The sequence below is a fragment of the Bufo bufo genome, chromosome 6 (assembly GCF_905171765.1).
Source record: "Bufo bufo chromosome 6, aBufBuf1.1, whole genome shotgun sequence".
Taxonomy (NCBI): domain Eukaryota; kingdom Metazoa; phylum Chordata; class Amphibia; order Anura; family Bufonidae; genus Bufo; species Bufo bufo.
Genome location: NC_053394.1, coordinates 50,715,106 through 50,730,831, shown reverse-complemented (window position 1 = coordinate 50,730,831; position 15,726 = coordinate 50,715,106). Strand labels below are relative to the sequence as shown.

The window sequence follows — 15,726 nt, the reverse complement described above, 5'->3', positions numbered from 1 at the left end:
ACTGAGCGCGTGCTTCCATCGCAGTCAGCAGAACGCAGAAATTAGGAAAAGAACAAACAGCAGGTGGCGCTATACAGATAGATTTGATTGGATAACCGAGTAGCTTTATGCATTTACAAAAAGTATTCAGATCCGGGTGCTGATTTGAAAACTGTAGAATAAGGCTACATTCACACGTCAGTATTTTTCTATAATCCGATTTTCTGTTCGTTTTTTGCGGATCCGTTGTTCCTGAAAATGTTTCCGTATGTCATCCGTATGTCATCCGTTTTTTGCGGATCCGCAAAAAACGGAAACATGTATAAATTTCAATAAGCAAATAAAGTTGTTTGGATTTCTTTAAAAAATATAAAAAATTAAAATGTAATTTCCAGGAACGGATTCCGTATAAAACGGATGACATACGGAATGACATCCGTATGTCATCCGTTTTTTGCGGATCCATTGACTTTGTATTGTACCAGGATCCGATTTTTCAGGAAAAGAATAGGACATGTTTTATATTTAAACGGACATGCGGAACGGAACAACGGAAACGGACAGCACACATTGTGCTGTCCGTTTTTTTCCAGGACCTATTGAAAATGAATGGGTCCAGATCTGGTCCAGATCTGTTCCAGAAAAAACGGAACAGATCAGGAAAGAAAAAACGGACATGTGAATGGACCCTAATATTGTATGGACAACCCCTTTAAGGACTATAAAATATGCCATGGGAAGTATTGTGCTTACTGCGAATAGATGTGTTAAGTAACTCAGGCATATCTCTATGGTCTGCATGATCCCCCAGCTGCTGCACACCCCCTCTCGGGTTCGGTGAGCTGCGTCTCGTAGTACAGATAATAGGAAAAAATTAGGGGATAAAACGAGCCATGCCAGCGGGATGAGACCAAACATAAAGTGCATAAGCGAAATTGTGCAATGCATTTCGGAGGTGTCCCGCGTCTTTTTTCAGGCACATACACCTGGAGCTGGGCTGTGAAGTGGAACCCTTCCCTACAGATTATAGCTGATCATTGGGGATCTAGGCAGGGGGACACTGTGGTCAGTTTATTATCAAGCAACATTATTCAAGTAGTGATTGTCCAAAGCAGAGAACTACTTTAAGGATGTACATCTAAGGTCTCGTGCCCACTGCCCATAAAAGAGCTTTGAATACAGACATGGAGTCGCTAAATCTGGTGCTCTATTAGGCCTCATGCCCACGGCTGGTGCCTGTATTGCGGCCCGCAAACAGCGGGTCTGCAATATACCGGCCGTGTGCACCCCGCATCACGGACCCATTCACTTGAATGGGTCCACAATCCAGAAGGAGCGGTGTGGAGCAGAGGCACGGAACAGAGGTTTCTCCCCGTTCCTCCACTCCACAAAAGTAAATAGAACATGTTCTATTCTTTTACGGTGCGGAAGGATCACGGACCCATTCAAGTTGATCAAATGGATCCGTCTGCGGTAACCGCACAGATGGTGCCCGTGCATTGGGGACCCCAACTTGCGGCCGCCAAGGCATGGAACGGCCTGCAGACGTTTGTGTGCATGAGGTCTTATTGGGCTATCCATAATAGCTCCATAATTTGACGCCCAATGGTGTATCCAGCAAACACTGCACATATCACCATGTGACCACAGAAATGGTGTAATAGATGAGGTCATGAAACATGTTTATTGATCTTTTAGTTATTAAATAATATACACTGCTCAAAAAAATAAAGGGAACACAAAAATAACACATTCTAGATCCGAATTAATTAAATATTCTTCTGAAATACTTTGTTCTTTACATAGTTGAATGTGCTGACAACAAAATCACACAAAAATAAAAAAATGGAAATCAAATTTTTCAGCCCGTGGAGGTCTGGATTTGGAGTCACACTCAAAATTAAAGTGGAAAAACACACTACAGGCTGATCCAACTTTGATGTAATGTCCTTAAAACAAGTCAAAATGAGGCTCAGTAGTGTGTGTGGCCTCCACGTGCCTGTATGACCTCCCTACAACGCCTGTGCATGCTCCTGATGACGTGGCGGACAGTCTCCTGAGGGATCTCCTCCCAGACCTGGACTAAAGCATCTGCCAACTCCTGGACAGTCTGTGGTGCAACGTGACGTTGGTGGATAGAGCGAGACATGATGTCCCAGATGTGCTCAATTGGATTCAGGTCTGGGGAACGGGCGGGCCAGTCCATAGCATCAATGCCTTTGTCTTGCAGGAACTGCTGACACACTCCAGCCACATGAGGTCTAGCATTGTCTTGCATTAGGAGGAACCCAGGGCCAACCGCACCAGCATATGGTCTCACAAGGGGTCTGAGGATCTCATCTCGGTAAATAATGGCAGTCAGACTACCTCTGGCGAGCACACGGAGGGCTGTGCGGCCCTCCAAAGAAATGCCACCCCACACCATTACTGACCCAATGCCAAACCGGTCATGCTGGAGGATGTTGCAGGCAGCAGAACGTTCTCCACGGCGTCTCCAGAATCTGTCACGTCTGTCACATGTGCTCAGTGTGAACCTGCTTTCATCTGTGAAGAGCACAGGGCGCCAGTGGCAAATTTGCCAATCTTGGTGTTCTCTGGCAAATGCCAAACGTCCTGCACGGTGTTGGGCTGTAAGCACAACCCCCACCTGTGGACGTCGGGCCCTCATATCACCCTCATGGAGTCTGTTTCTGACTGTTTGAGCAGACACATGCACATTTGTGGCCTGCTGGAGGTCATTTTGCAGGGCTCTGGCAGTGCTCCTCCTGTTCCTCCTTGCACAAAGGCGGAGGTAGCGGTCCTGCTGCTGGGTTGTTGCCCTCCTACGGCCTCCTCCACGTCTCCTGATGTACTGGCCTGTCTCCGGGTAGCCCCTCCATGCTCTGGACACTACGCTGACAGACACAGCAAACCTTCTTGCCACAGCTCGCATTGATGTGCCATCTTGGATAAGCTGCACTACCTGAGCCACTTGTGTGGGTTGTAGACTCAGTCTCATGCTACCACTAGAGTGAAAGCACTGTCAGCATTCAAAAGTGACCAAAACATCAGCCAGGAAGCATAGGAACTGAGAAATGGTCTGTGGTCACCACCTGCAGAACCACTCCTTTATTGGGGGTGTCTTGCTAATTGCCTATAATTTCCACCTGTTGTCTATCCCATTTGCACAACAGCATGTGAAATTGATTGTCACTCAGTGTTGCTTCCTAAGTGGACAGTTTGATTTCACAGAAGTGTGATTGACTTGGAGTTACATTGTGTTGTTTAAGTGTTCCCTTTATTTTTTTGAGCAGTGTATATTTGGGCTAAGGCTTAGGATGTTTTTAATGTACCGGTATTTTAAAAAAACCAAAAGAATCCAAAATGGGTTAGAAAAAGAAGCATTATTCACCTGCACGATCCCTCACTGCTGGTGTTCAGATGCTGTTCAGTCGCCACCGATGCTGCTCTAGTCACTGCTGCTGCTGTTCAGATGCTGCTTTAGTCACTGCTGCTGCCGTTCAGATGCCGCCGCTCTAGCCACAGCTGCCATTCTGATACTACTTCTCCGTTGTTCTGATGCTGCTCCAGTCACAGCTGCCGTTCCTGTCACCCCTGCCATTCCGATGCTCCATTCACCACCACTGTTCTAACGCTGCTCTAGCCATGGCTGCTGTTCCAATGCTGCTCCAGTTGTCGCCGCTGTTCCAATGCTGCTCCAGTCACTTCCGCTGTTCCAATGCTGCTCCAGTCACTTCCGCTGTTCCGATGCTGCTCCAGTCACTTCCGCTGTTCCGATGCTGCTCCAGTCACTTCCGCTGTTCCGATGCTGCTCCAGTAACCCCTACCGTTACGATACTGTGCCAGTCACCTCCACTGTTCCGATGCTGCTCCAGTCACCGCCACTGTTCTAATGCTTCTCCAGTCGTCACTGCTGTCCCAATGCTGCTCCAGTCACCTCCGCTGTCCCGATGCTGCTCCAGTCACCTCCGCTGTCCCGATGCTGCTCCAGTCACCTCCGCTGTCCCGATGCTGCTCCAGTCACCTCCGCTGTCCCGATGCTGCTCCAGTCACCTCCACTGTTCCGATGCTGCTCCAGTCACCTCCACTGTTCCGATGCTGCTCCAGTCACCTCCACTGTTCCGATGCTGCTCCAGTCACCTCCACTGTTCCGATGCTGCTCCAGTCACCTCCACTGTTCCGATGCTGCTTCAATCACCTCCACTGTTCCAATGCTGCTCCAATCACCTCCACTGTTCCAATGCTGCTATAGTCATCCCCGCTGTTCTGATGCTGCTCCAGTCACCCCCACTGTTCCGATACTGCTCTAGTCGACGACCCTTTGCCAGATCCTGCTCCAGTCACCTCCACTGTCCCGATGCTGCTCCAGTCACCTCCACTGTTCCATTGCTGCTATAGTCATCCCCGCTGTTCTGATGCTGCTACAGTCACCCCCAGCGTTACGATACTGCTCCAGTCACCACTGCTCTTCTGATGCTGCTCTAGTCACCACTTCTCTACACTTCCTAGTCTTGGATCAAAATGTAGGAAAATCCTGGAAATGCGTGCTCAGCCATTCTTGACCATGGCCAGGGTCTACCCTATTCATGTAAGGGAGGGGTCACACTAGCGTTATGGAGTCTGTTATGGCTTTTCGTTATAACAGGGTTATAACGGAACATAACGGAATCCATAGGATGGAATGCAAAACGGAAGCCTTTAAGAGGCATTCCGTTTTGCTCCGTCCTTATAGAAGTCTATGGGTAAACATAACGGATCCGTCTGGGTCCTGTCGACAGGACTTTGTTTTCCGTCTTGCATAACGGGACCCAGACGGATCCATTTTTGATTCCCATAGACTTCTATTAGGACGGTGAGCAAACGGAATGCCTTTTAAAGGCGTCCGTTTGCATTCCGTCATAATGCAAGTCTATGGGCAGAAGAACGGATCCGCCCTTCCGTCTTATGGATTCCGTTATGTTCCGTTATAACCCTGTTATAACGAAAAGCCATAACGGACTCCATAACGCTAGTGTGAACCCACCCTGAGGCTGGGTTCACATCATGTTTTTTCCACCCGTTTAACGTACACAAAAAACGTATACGTTAAACGGATGCCTCAGACTGATGCAATATAGTGGCATCTGTTCACCATAGAGTTCCATTGTAAAAAATAACGTATACGTTTTTTTTTTTTACTGGACTCTGCAGGATACAGGAATATGGTGTGCTGCATTTTTGTATCCTTTTTTTTACTAAGCGCAGTGGTCTTTAGAATCACCGCACTGTAGTCTTTTATATGAGAAAAAATATATAATAATAAATGACTTTTCAAATCAATTTCTCTATATAGGTTTATAATGGAGCTCTCCTAGTGGCTCGTGGACGATCTGCAAAGACCGTTCTGTCCCAAGTCAAAGCGTTCATTGTCCTTAGTCCCAAAATGTTTTCTTCAGAACTATGTAAAGGTCACGCAAAACTATCCACTGTCTGCTTGCTGTTATGTTACATTAGTAATTGATTTTTTTTGTCATGGGGCAAATTCCAGACATTACAAATTTCCAGTGTGCACAAAGGTTTCTCCAGACGATCGTCAGTCATAAGGTGCTTTTGGCGAGCTGTCTCAGATATATGGTACTTTATACGGAACGGCCAAGGCATTCATTTGATAGGAGAGGAACTCCTTCAAAGCTGCTGTTAACTAGAATATTTATTACTATATTTACTATATTGTTTACAATATTTCGTATTTTACTATATTTTCGTATTTTACTTATTATAGTATTTTACTTTTCTGATTTTAATTTTATTTTAATTTTCGGATTTTACTATATTTCGTGGATTTCCTTGCGTTTCTGCACTGAATCTGCATGCGTTACTTGCAGATTTTATGGCGGATTTTGAGGCATATTTGCCCCAGATCTGACCCTTTGGCATTGCAAATCTGCACTGAAAATCCGCACAAACACCCAGCAGGTGAATTAAGGCCTCATGCACATGGCCGCCCGTAAGTGTTTTGCAGTCCGAAAATTTACAGATCCCGGCTGTGGGCATGCAGCCTTTTTTTGTCCCAGTCTAAAGAAAAGTCCTGTTCTTGTCCGCAAAAAGGACAAGATTGCTGGGCCGTGGAACAGACTTACGGATGCGGACTGCACAATGGTGTGCTGTCTGAATCTTTTGCGGCCCCATTGAGATAAAAATACGGATGCGGACCGAAACTACAGCCGTGTGCATGAGCCCTTATGCATGGAAATTTCTGCACTGTCTAGATGAGGTTTTGCAAATCTCATCTACTTAGGTGATACTGCCTTATGCTTTGGATTTTCCGTATGTAAAATCCGCACGTAATGCCTCGTCATAAACTAGGTGCACCTTCAGCAGTTTGGGCTCCTGGCGTCGTTTTTTTGTAAACATTTACGTCTGTAATACAACGTAACTGCTGGTGTAATTTGTCGGGGCCGAATTCCCAGCCCGGCTCCTGGCACATCCCCACCACGTGAACGCGGCACAAAAAGGCCTGTGTGACAAAATATTGTCACACAGGTGTTCAAAAAGTCGCTAAAAAGGGTTGTGCAACATTTTTACCCCAGAAACTGGCGTTAAAATGTCCGTAAATGACTCCTGTTTATTTAGTGTTCCCTGTTAAAGGTTGTGTCAGCCATTACCAGTTAACACTGAATAATTTGATCCTGGTGTGGCTTGTACGGTCATGTTGTACTCAGCCACGTCCCAACCACAGCGTGGCCAGGCCCTAATTATGATCTTGGGTCATTCATTATAGTTTGCACTTGGTGCGAGCTTCTCAGCAGTGGGTGGAATATCATCCAAGTCAGAAAGGAATTTACCCAAATTCACACCGATAGAATTTTCTATGCTCTTGGAAGACCCCGCTGCTTTCCCTTCATGTCTATGGTCTGGCCTATCTTTCTCATCAAATTGAGAGTTGACCTATAGATATGGGTCCGCATCCGTGATACGGTATGCACGTGGCCGGTGCCCGTATATATTGCAGACCCGCTGTTTGCGGGCTACAATACGGGCATGGCCGGGCAACGGTCGTGTGCATGAGAACTTCAAAGGGTAACTAATAACTGTCATGTTTTCATCAAAAAAATCTATTTTAGCATATGTTACTGCTGCAGCAGCATTCTGCATAAAGCAATCTTTAGTTTCTTCACTTACCGCTGTTTTCCTTGAGTTTTCCCCTTAGTTACGTCTGTTTAAACATTTACAATATGAGGACCTTCTCAAGATGGCTCCTCTGCCAGTTCTCTGAGGCCAAAACTGCTTTCCCTCACTTCCCATACACACTTGCTGTAGCCAGCAGCTCCCTGCCAGCCAATCAGATTGGATTACTGAGAGACACGCCTCCTCACTCTGAAGCCTAATGCAGGCCTGCAGTGTGAAGGACCGCCCCTCCGTCTTCTGTTTATACTAAAAGGAAGACAGACGAGCCATAGCAACTTTTAAGGGAGCAGTGGAAAGGGACAGAAATGAAAGCTGTTATTATAAGGTAATTACAGATCTTTTGGCAATCATTGACAGACTAACTCAGGTATACATGCCTAGCTCTAATACACTAGCAAATAAAAAAAAATTGACAGTTATGCTTTAAAGGGGTTGTCTGGGTTCAATGCTGAACCCGGACATACCCATAATTTCACCCCGGCAGCCCCCCTGACTTGAGCATCAAAGCAGTTCATGCTCTGATGCTCTCCTTTGCCCTGCGCTAGATCGCGCAGGGCACGGGCTCTTTTGTTTACAATTACACACTGCCGGGGCGGAAGCTTCCACCCGGCAGTGTGTTCAGTGACATCACCAGCTCTGATGGGCGTGCTTTAGCGCTGCCCTAGCCGTTTTACTGGCTAGGGCAGCGCTAAAGCCCGCCCGTCGGTGCTGGTGACATCACAGGGCTTCCTGGCAGTCCCATGGAGAGCCTAGTACGTCACCGGATCTCCAAAAAATGCCTTTGCCCTGCGCGATTTAGCGCAGGGCAAAGGAGAGCATCGGAGCATGAACTGCTCCGATGCTCAAGTCAGGGGGGCTGCCGGTGTGAAAATGGAGGGATGTCCAGGTTCAGCTCTGAACCCAGACAACCCCTATAAAGAGTACCTAACTCAACTTTTCAACAACCTTCCTTTAAAATGTTCTAAACAGCCCAATTTTTTTAATTTTTTTTGTAATATACTTTAATAATCAGAAATACAGTTTTCCTGCTCAAATAGCCACCCAAATTCCTGGGTGCTATAAAATCATTATTCTAGTGCAGCGCTGACATGTCGCGGGTGACACTAGGGAGGCTCGTCGTGGCCTGCTATTGGCTGCTTCGGGGAGATGAGGAGCGACGCGGCTCCCGGGGTAAGTATAATCTATATATTGGGGGGCATGTTTTATAGTTTGGATAACCCCAGTCCTGGCAGGAATCAGTAGTCATGTTGCGATGACAATATAATGGACATTTACCAAAATTATCGCAAAGGGAAAATTGGAGCAGTTGCCCATAGCAACCAGAGATAATTCTCTAATCGGCTTTATAAAATGAGAGCTGACGTCTGACTGGTTGCCATTCACTTCACTTGACTCCTGTATTGAAGCACCATCCTGGGACCCCTTATGGAGCTGTAACCCCATATCTGTAGTCATCCCAGGAAAGAGAATGACTGTAGGACGTGACTGAAGAGGACATGACACGGGCGGGGCTACTGTACATGTCTTTATTAAACATTTCCTCCTGTATATGAGGCTGTGCGGCCGGGCCACCTCCTCACACACCCGACCGCACAGCATCATTCCAGTTGTTGTTGTTATTGTCGTTACTATTTTGCTCTAATGCCGCTGTCATGACGTCACCATTCAGCCGCTTAAGACGCCGCTTCCCATTGGACGTCAGCTCCAGGCAGCTCAGCCAATCCGCAGGCTCGCCGGCCTCGGGTGCAGGGTGACGTCACGTAGTTCCCGTCTGCTTTATTTTGCTTCTTCGGTCTCCGGAGCCGCCATTACAGGAAGGGGAAAATAAAAAAAAGAACCGGACCGAGTCGAGCTGGAGAACTCCGGAGCGGAACAGAGCGGGGGGGACCGGACAAGAGGAAACGAGGGGGAGTCCGGTCCCGGCGGCGATGAACGGGGAACGGAAGCCGGCAACGGGATAAAGCCAGGTGAGCGCCCCTATTGTGTCCCGGGGGGTAGACACTGACAGGCGGGCACTCGGCTCTCCCTAGTCCCTTCCGTAGCCTGGCATCGGGGGCTGTGTCCCCGGCGGCAGCGATAGCTGCCACAGACGTACTGCGCATGTCAGCCATTAGAGTGTAAGCTCTTGGGCCAAGGAGCTGGTGACAGGAAGAAGCAGGTGAGCGGCTCCTGACAGCTGCTGTGTGCTCCCAGCGCCCTCCATAGTAATGGTATCCAGTAGTCCTTGAGTCGTCCTCTCCTGCCTGACCATGGTCTCTGGGAAAGCTGGGTGACAGCCCTTATGGCCGCCATGACAGCTCCCACCCAGCTTTCCCACCCTCCTGTCAGACAGATTTAGTCTGTCAGCTGACTGATATCTTGGTTGTCACCCAGCTACCTAATGAACTACTGACATACACAGATGGGCTAGTCGCTGACTAATGTGCCGTGTACCGCACCGTCGTGTCTATCACCTCACGCTATGATGCGCCTGTGGGTTCAGTGTTCTGTTTTGTTCCTGGCCTCCTCCTGGAAAGGACTTTTTGGAAGAGCTTTGTGAGTAGAGCCCTGTCTGCTGCTCTCAACCAATTAGAATGGTGGATAACGGTCCCGGTGATGCTGATTGGCTGAGAGCACTTGAATGGCGGGTCTTGTCACAGAGCTCCTCCCAAGTGTCCTTTTCAGTTGGATGCCAGGCACGGCGCACAGCTCTGGAATGGCTGTCAGTCCATTAAACCAGAAGCTTGGTTATGGTTCAGATGGCGCAGAAGTCCCAGTTATGTGCAGTCTTTGGTCGCCATCTTCTTCTCCTTTTTAGTTTTGCTCACAGCCTTCATGTGCTGTGTATGATCGGCCCAGCCGCCTGCCCGTGTCTATGGGACTGGCTGTGATAGACCAGCGCTGTCATTGGCCATCTCCGGCAGTCCCATACAGCTGACACCGTCGCCTCACCCTTGTGATTGGTTGGAGCCCTCGCGGTCTGATTTCCCCCCCCCCCACTGATTGGATACTACTACCCTGTCCTATGGATGGAGGATACGTTCTTATGGTGGGTTGACCCCTTTAAAAGGATTTCCTTTAGGCTCCGTTCACATAAGGGTGCGACCACACGGCACTGTGGAATGGCTGATGACTGCGCGGGCGCTGGTTAGGACTGCGCAGTATTGTGAGTGTCACATGGGCTTTAACAATGCAGACAGACTAAGCATTGCGGTCCTAATCAGTTTAACTAGAGCCCCCCGCAGATCATATGGCCACATAGTACTCGACCGTAGCGATGCCACATCATATCCGCCACGTGACCGCATCGCGTGCCATACCCTGAGCACATGACGGGGTTGTTCGGCCCTGCAGCGTTTGAGTACCGCATGGTCTCTAATTAAAGTAATGAGACCTCTCTGTTCAGTGGGTCTGTATTGTTAATGGACGTGCGGTATTAAGGTGCCGCGCGGCCAAGACCCACTTAACAGTACCCTCTCATTAGTAGCGCTCGAAACGCAGCACGGCCACGTCAAAACTGTGGCACGCACGTGCCGTGTGGTCGTGCCCTCATAGAGAAGACTAACTAAACATTGCGGCCCTAATTAGTTTGCCCGCTGGCGTGGCCCTGTTGCAACTGTGGCACGGCTGCGGAATGTGGTCGTACCCTTGGTAAAAAGTGGGAGCCCGGAAACCAGCCGGAGCCCATTATAGTCAGTAAGGGCCTTTGGGTGTCGGTGCCCATCATGTGATGGATCCATCTTTGACTTGCCTTGCGCTTTACTGCAGTGAAGAATGGGATACCGGACCCGGTGTGGACTCCGGTGTAGTCGTTTGTTACCATGCACACAGTTTATTGTTGCTGCCGGTGATGCGTCCAGTTTATGGTCCGTTTTATTGGATTGTCCGCCCTCGTTCCAGAGATGTCTGCTGACTGGTAAGGCCTCTTGCACACGAACAATACGGATTGTGTCAGGGTGCGTTCAGGAAAACTCGCACCATTTCGCAAGCAAGTTCAGTTTTGTCTGCGATTGCGTTCAGTGGTTGTTTTTTTCGCCAGAGTTCAATGCGCATTGATGCGTTTTTCATGCGCGTCATAAACAGCTGAATGTTTACAAACATCTCTTAGCAACCATTAGTGAAAAACGCATCGCATCCGCACTTGCTTGCGGATGCGATGCGTTTTTCACGCAGCCCCATTCCCTTCTATGGGACCAGGACTGCATGTAAAACGCAGAATATAGAACATGGTGCGATTATCACGTAACACTGATGCGTGAAAAATCACCGCTCATGTTCACAGACCCATTGAAATGAATGGGTCCGGATTCAGTGCGGGCGCAATGCGTTCACGTCCCACATTGCGCCCGTGCGGAAAAGTCGCTCTTCTGAAAGGGGCCCAAGATTGTCCGGCTGCTTATCCGATATGTCACCTTTATTACCGTCATCAGTCATGTGGGTAATAGCGGCGTGCACCGTGTGTTATGGGTTCATTGGGGGGACAGTCACCTAAAGCAGAAGTTGCGCCGCCGCAGAGCTTCCACTTCTTGCAAACTTACCTCCGCAAATGGCATTTATCATGGAACACAAGGCACTTACTAATGTATTGTGGTTCTCCATATTGCTTCCTTTGCTGGCTGGATTCATTTTCCCATCACATTACACACTGCTCGTTTCCAGTGGTTACGACCATGTAATCCAGCGGCGGTGTTTGTACCTGCACAGTGTAGAAAAAAAGGATCTGCCTATGCGCCCCTCCCCCTTCCCACGGTCTTGGCCCCTGGAGAAGCCAGACCTTTTTCCTACAGTGTGCAAGCGCGACCACCACTGCTGGACAGGGGTGTCATAACCCCTGGATACAGGCATTGTATAATGTGGTGGAAAAATGAGTTCAGCCAGCAAAGGAAGCAATATGGACAATCACAATACATTAGTAAGTGCCTGGTATTGACTTCCTCTACATGATGATAAATGCCACTTGCTGAAGTGAGAGGACCCCTTTAATGTGAATATTGGTCAATGTGGGGAAAAGGTCTGCTGAAGAGTAAAACGGGCCCGGGAGCCTCCCCCGCTGTCTCTGTGCCCTGTGTTGACAGGCTGCCCATCCCCCGTACCAATGACCTGTCAACAGTGTTTTCTGCAGTTTCCACCCAGTCTGATCATTGTACAAGTGAATGATGGAATCAGCTGCACGTTGCGTGACCTCTGCGCGGTTTCAGCATGGCGTCTGCCCGTGTATTGGGATTGCACTGGACATCCATCATTTTTGTGCGGGTAAAGTTTCCGTGCGGCGGCTCTTTGTATGTGGCCGTCTCTGCAGTGAAGTACTTGCCCTGTGCCATGAGCTCATTCTGCTGCATGCATTATTATTATTATTACGTGACACATCTCTATAGTGTGGGGACGTGCCAGCCCGCGGCTTCCCTCGTAGGTGATGATGACTTTTAGTGTGGCGCCAGGCCAGTTCCCTCAATGTAAAGAGTGATTGCACTTTAGCTAAACTTCTGATAGGTCACAGCAGCATAACCAAGGCGTTGTTTGGTCGGGGTCCGACTGCCAAGACCCCCGCTGGTTACTAAAATGAGAAGTTAGAAGCGCTCAGCCAAGCATTGTTTTTTTTTTTTACCTCCGCATAGACGGTCTGTTGTTGTTTCTACTCCTGCCTAGAGGGAACCTGTCGGCAGTTTTATGCCGCCGGCTGTCACCACGAGATTCTTCTACAAATACCCATGCGTGGCATCGGCAGTACAACTTGCCCCCTGGAAAAGGAGCTTTAATCGCTCCCGCTCTGCAGACAACCGGTTGAAGAGGCTTAGTGGTGATTGCTAAGGCCAGAGGGTCACCATCACTTCCTATCCGTTGTGGATCGGGGCCATGATGTTGGAATGGAGGAACTATCTAAAAGTGAGAAGAGAAGATCCCGCCAGCTCTTGTATGGCGGAGTACAGCTCTGCTCACCGGATCCCTTTTAAAGTAGCTTCTTGGAAACCTGAGTGATAACTGTCATGGACGGACTACACTGTATACACATCGTAGGGCCGGCTTCACATCATCGTTTTGTTTTCCGTTCTTCTGATCCGTCAGAAGAAAGAACCAAAAAAAAACACAAAAACTGATCCTTTTTTTTGATCATCTGTTATACTCCTGCAAAATACAGACGGTCGTGTAAATGCGCCCTTTGAGCTCATGCACACGACCGTTGTTGTTTTGCAGTCCATTTTCACGGATCCATTGTTCCGTATCTGAGTTGTTTTTTTTCCCCTCTGATTTAAGTTCTCTTCTGTTCCGTTATTCCACAAAACATATCTGTATGCAATCTCTTTTTGCGGAACGTAAACCGTAACTTATTACTAAACACATGAGCAATATGGGCTGGGCATAGCATTTCTACAGTATGGATCTGCAAAATACGGATGCATTCCGTATTTTTTTTGCGGACCCAGACCTAAATGGGGCCTCTGACCCTGATTTGCGGACAATAATAGGACATGCACTACTTTTTTGCGGAACGGAAATACGGAAACGGAATGCACACTAAGTACCTTCCGTTGTTTTTTTGCTGACCCATTGAAGTGAATGGCTCCGCATACGGTCCGCAAAAAAACGGAATGGAAGCTGAAAGAAAATACGTTTGTGTGCATGATCCCTTATGCTCATTTTGCATACATTTTTGTCAATTCTTGCGGACAGGAGAACACTTGTAGGACTGCAAAATGAGTATAAGGTACACTCACACGACCTTCTGCGTTTTGCGATCCGCAAGACACGGATTTACCATAAATACGGACAATGTTTGTGTGGCATCCGTGTTTTGCAGATCCAATGTAAGGCCTCGTGCACGTATTGCATATTGGTGTCCATTGCGTTTTTTGTTTTTTTTTGTGTGTGGAACTATTCACTTCAATCGTGCCACAAAAAAATGGAAATGACTCCTTGTGCATTCCATGTCCTGTATGGCTGTTCCGAAAAAAAATAAAACATGTCCTATTATTGACCGCATAACGGACAAGGATAGAACTGGCTGACTGTTCCGCAAAATGCCAATGGTTGTGTGCAGAAGCCCTAACCATGCCTATCCTTGTCCAAAAAACAGACAAGAATGAGACGTTCTATCTTTTTTTGCGGGGCTACGGAACGAACGTACAGATGCGGGCAGGCAGCGCACACGGTGTGCTGTCCACATTTTCTGCAGACCCATTAAAATGAATGGGCCCATATTCTATCCGCAAAAAAGCTGATCATTTGCTGGCCAAAAATATGGTTCTTCTGCTGGATTGCAGGGTGGTCGTAACCATGGAAACGAGCAGTGTATAATGTGGTGGAAAAATGAAGCCAGCAAAGGAAGCAATATGGACAATTACAATACATTAGTAAATGCCTGGTATTTACTTTCTCTACGTGATAAATGCCATTTGCTATAGTGAGAGGACCCCTTTAATAATGGCATGATCACAGTGGATCCAGGAGCACCCCATTATAATAAGTCAGTGGGTTTGAGCGGTGGTGAAGGGAGACCAGGTCGGCACCCAGCGATTTATGTCCAGCCTTCTCTCAGCATATTTTCCGTGTTGCGGACGGATCTACGCCGCCCCCCATTATATTGAAAGGGGCTGGGCGGACTTCCGGCAGCTCACGCGTGTACATTCCCCTGCCGGAAAAGATAAACGCGGATGTGAAACTGGCCTTACTCTTCAGTGTTACTCTGATCAATATACTACAATGATTTGTATGTAGTAAAGGAAGGCTCTCCCAGAGCTAGTATACCCGGATAGTGTGTAAGTGACTGCAGACAAAGGGTCAAATTCCAGCGCTAAAAACCTACCCATGTGCAAAGGTGTGTTACCTGGCTGACGAGGGCAGAACACATCCTTACTTTGCTTCTCTAAGGCTGCTGTCACACACACTGTTTTAGGCCTCATGCACACGACCGTTGTGTGTTTTGGGGTCCGCAAATCACGGATCCCCAAGACACGGAAGGCGTCTGTGTGCATTTTTCTCTACAACCAGAGCATGGGGGGAAAAAAGACAAGGGATCAAAAAGTTGAAATGGCATTACGAAAAAGGGCTCGTAGAGTGTTTTATTGGCGTTCCAAATAAAATAAACGTTTTTTTTTGTGGTAAATTTTTGAATCCTGTAAATGACATAGCTTTAGGGTCCATTCACACTTCCGCATTCGTTCCGCAATTTTGCGCAACTGGTGCGGACCCGTTCATTTTCAGTGGGGCCGCAAAAGATGCAGACAGCACACCGTGTGCTGTCCACATCCGTGCTTCCGTTCCGCGCCCTCTTTGCCAAGTATTAAAAAAAAAATAGAATATGTCCTATCCTTGTCCGCAGCCACGGACAAGAAAAAGCATTTCTATCATAGTGCTGGCCATGTGTCCGTGTTTTGCGGATCTGCAATTTGCGGACCTCAGAACAGTTGCGGACGTGTGAATGGCCGCTTAGACTGGCTGTCTAGGCCTGCACCAGATTACCACAGAGGCTCGGGCTGGACGATGAATCTGGTACAAGAACATACACTATTCTAGGTGCGTTCGCTTTAGTAAATCTGGGCCATAGTGTGAAACCATGTTACTTTACTGATCATAAAGCTCTATATTGGGAGCGCTATTAAGTCC

The 15,726-nt window shown here is 48.0% G+C and overlaps 1 protein-coding gene across 2 annotated transcripts in view; it reads left to right on the top strand.

Moving 5' to 3' along the window:
- Nucleotides 1-8,885: 8,885 nt before the first annotated feature.
- ZRANB1 (zinc finger RANBP2-type containing 1) overlaps nt 8,886-15,726 on the top strand; it is a 51,421-nt gene continuing 44,580 nt past the window's right edge. For both annotated transcript variants that reach the window (XM_040439026.1, XM_040439025.1), the window contains exon 1: nt 8,886-9,113. The gene's annotated coding sequence lies outside the window, so the exon portion shown is untranslated. The remainder of the gene's footprint in view (nt 9,114-15,726) is intronic.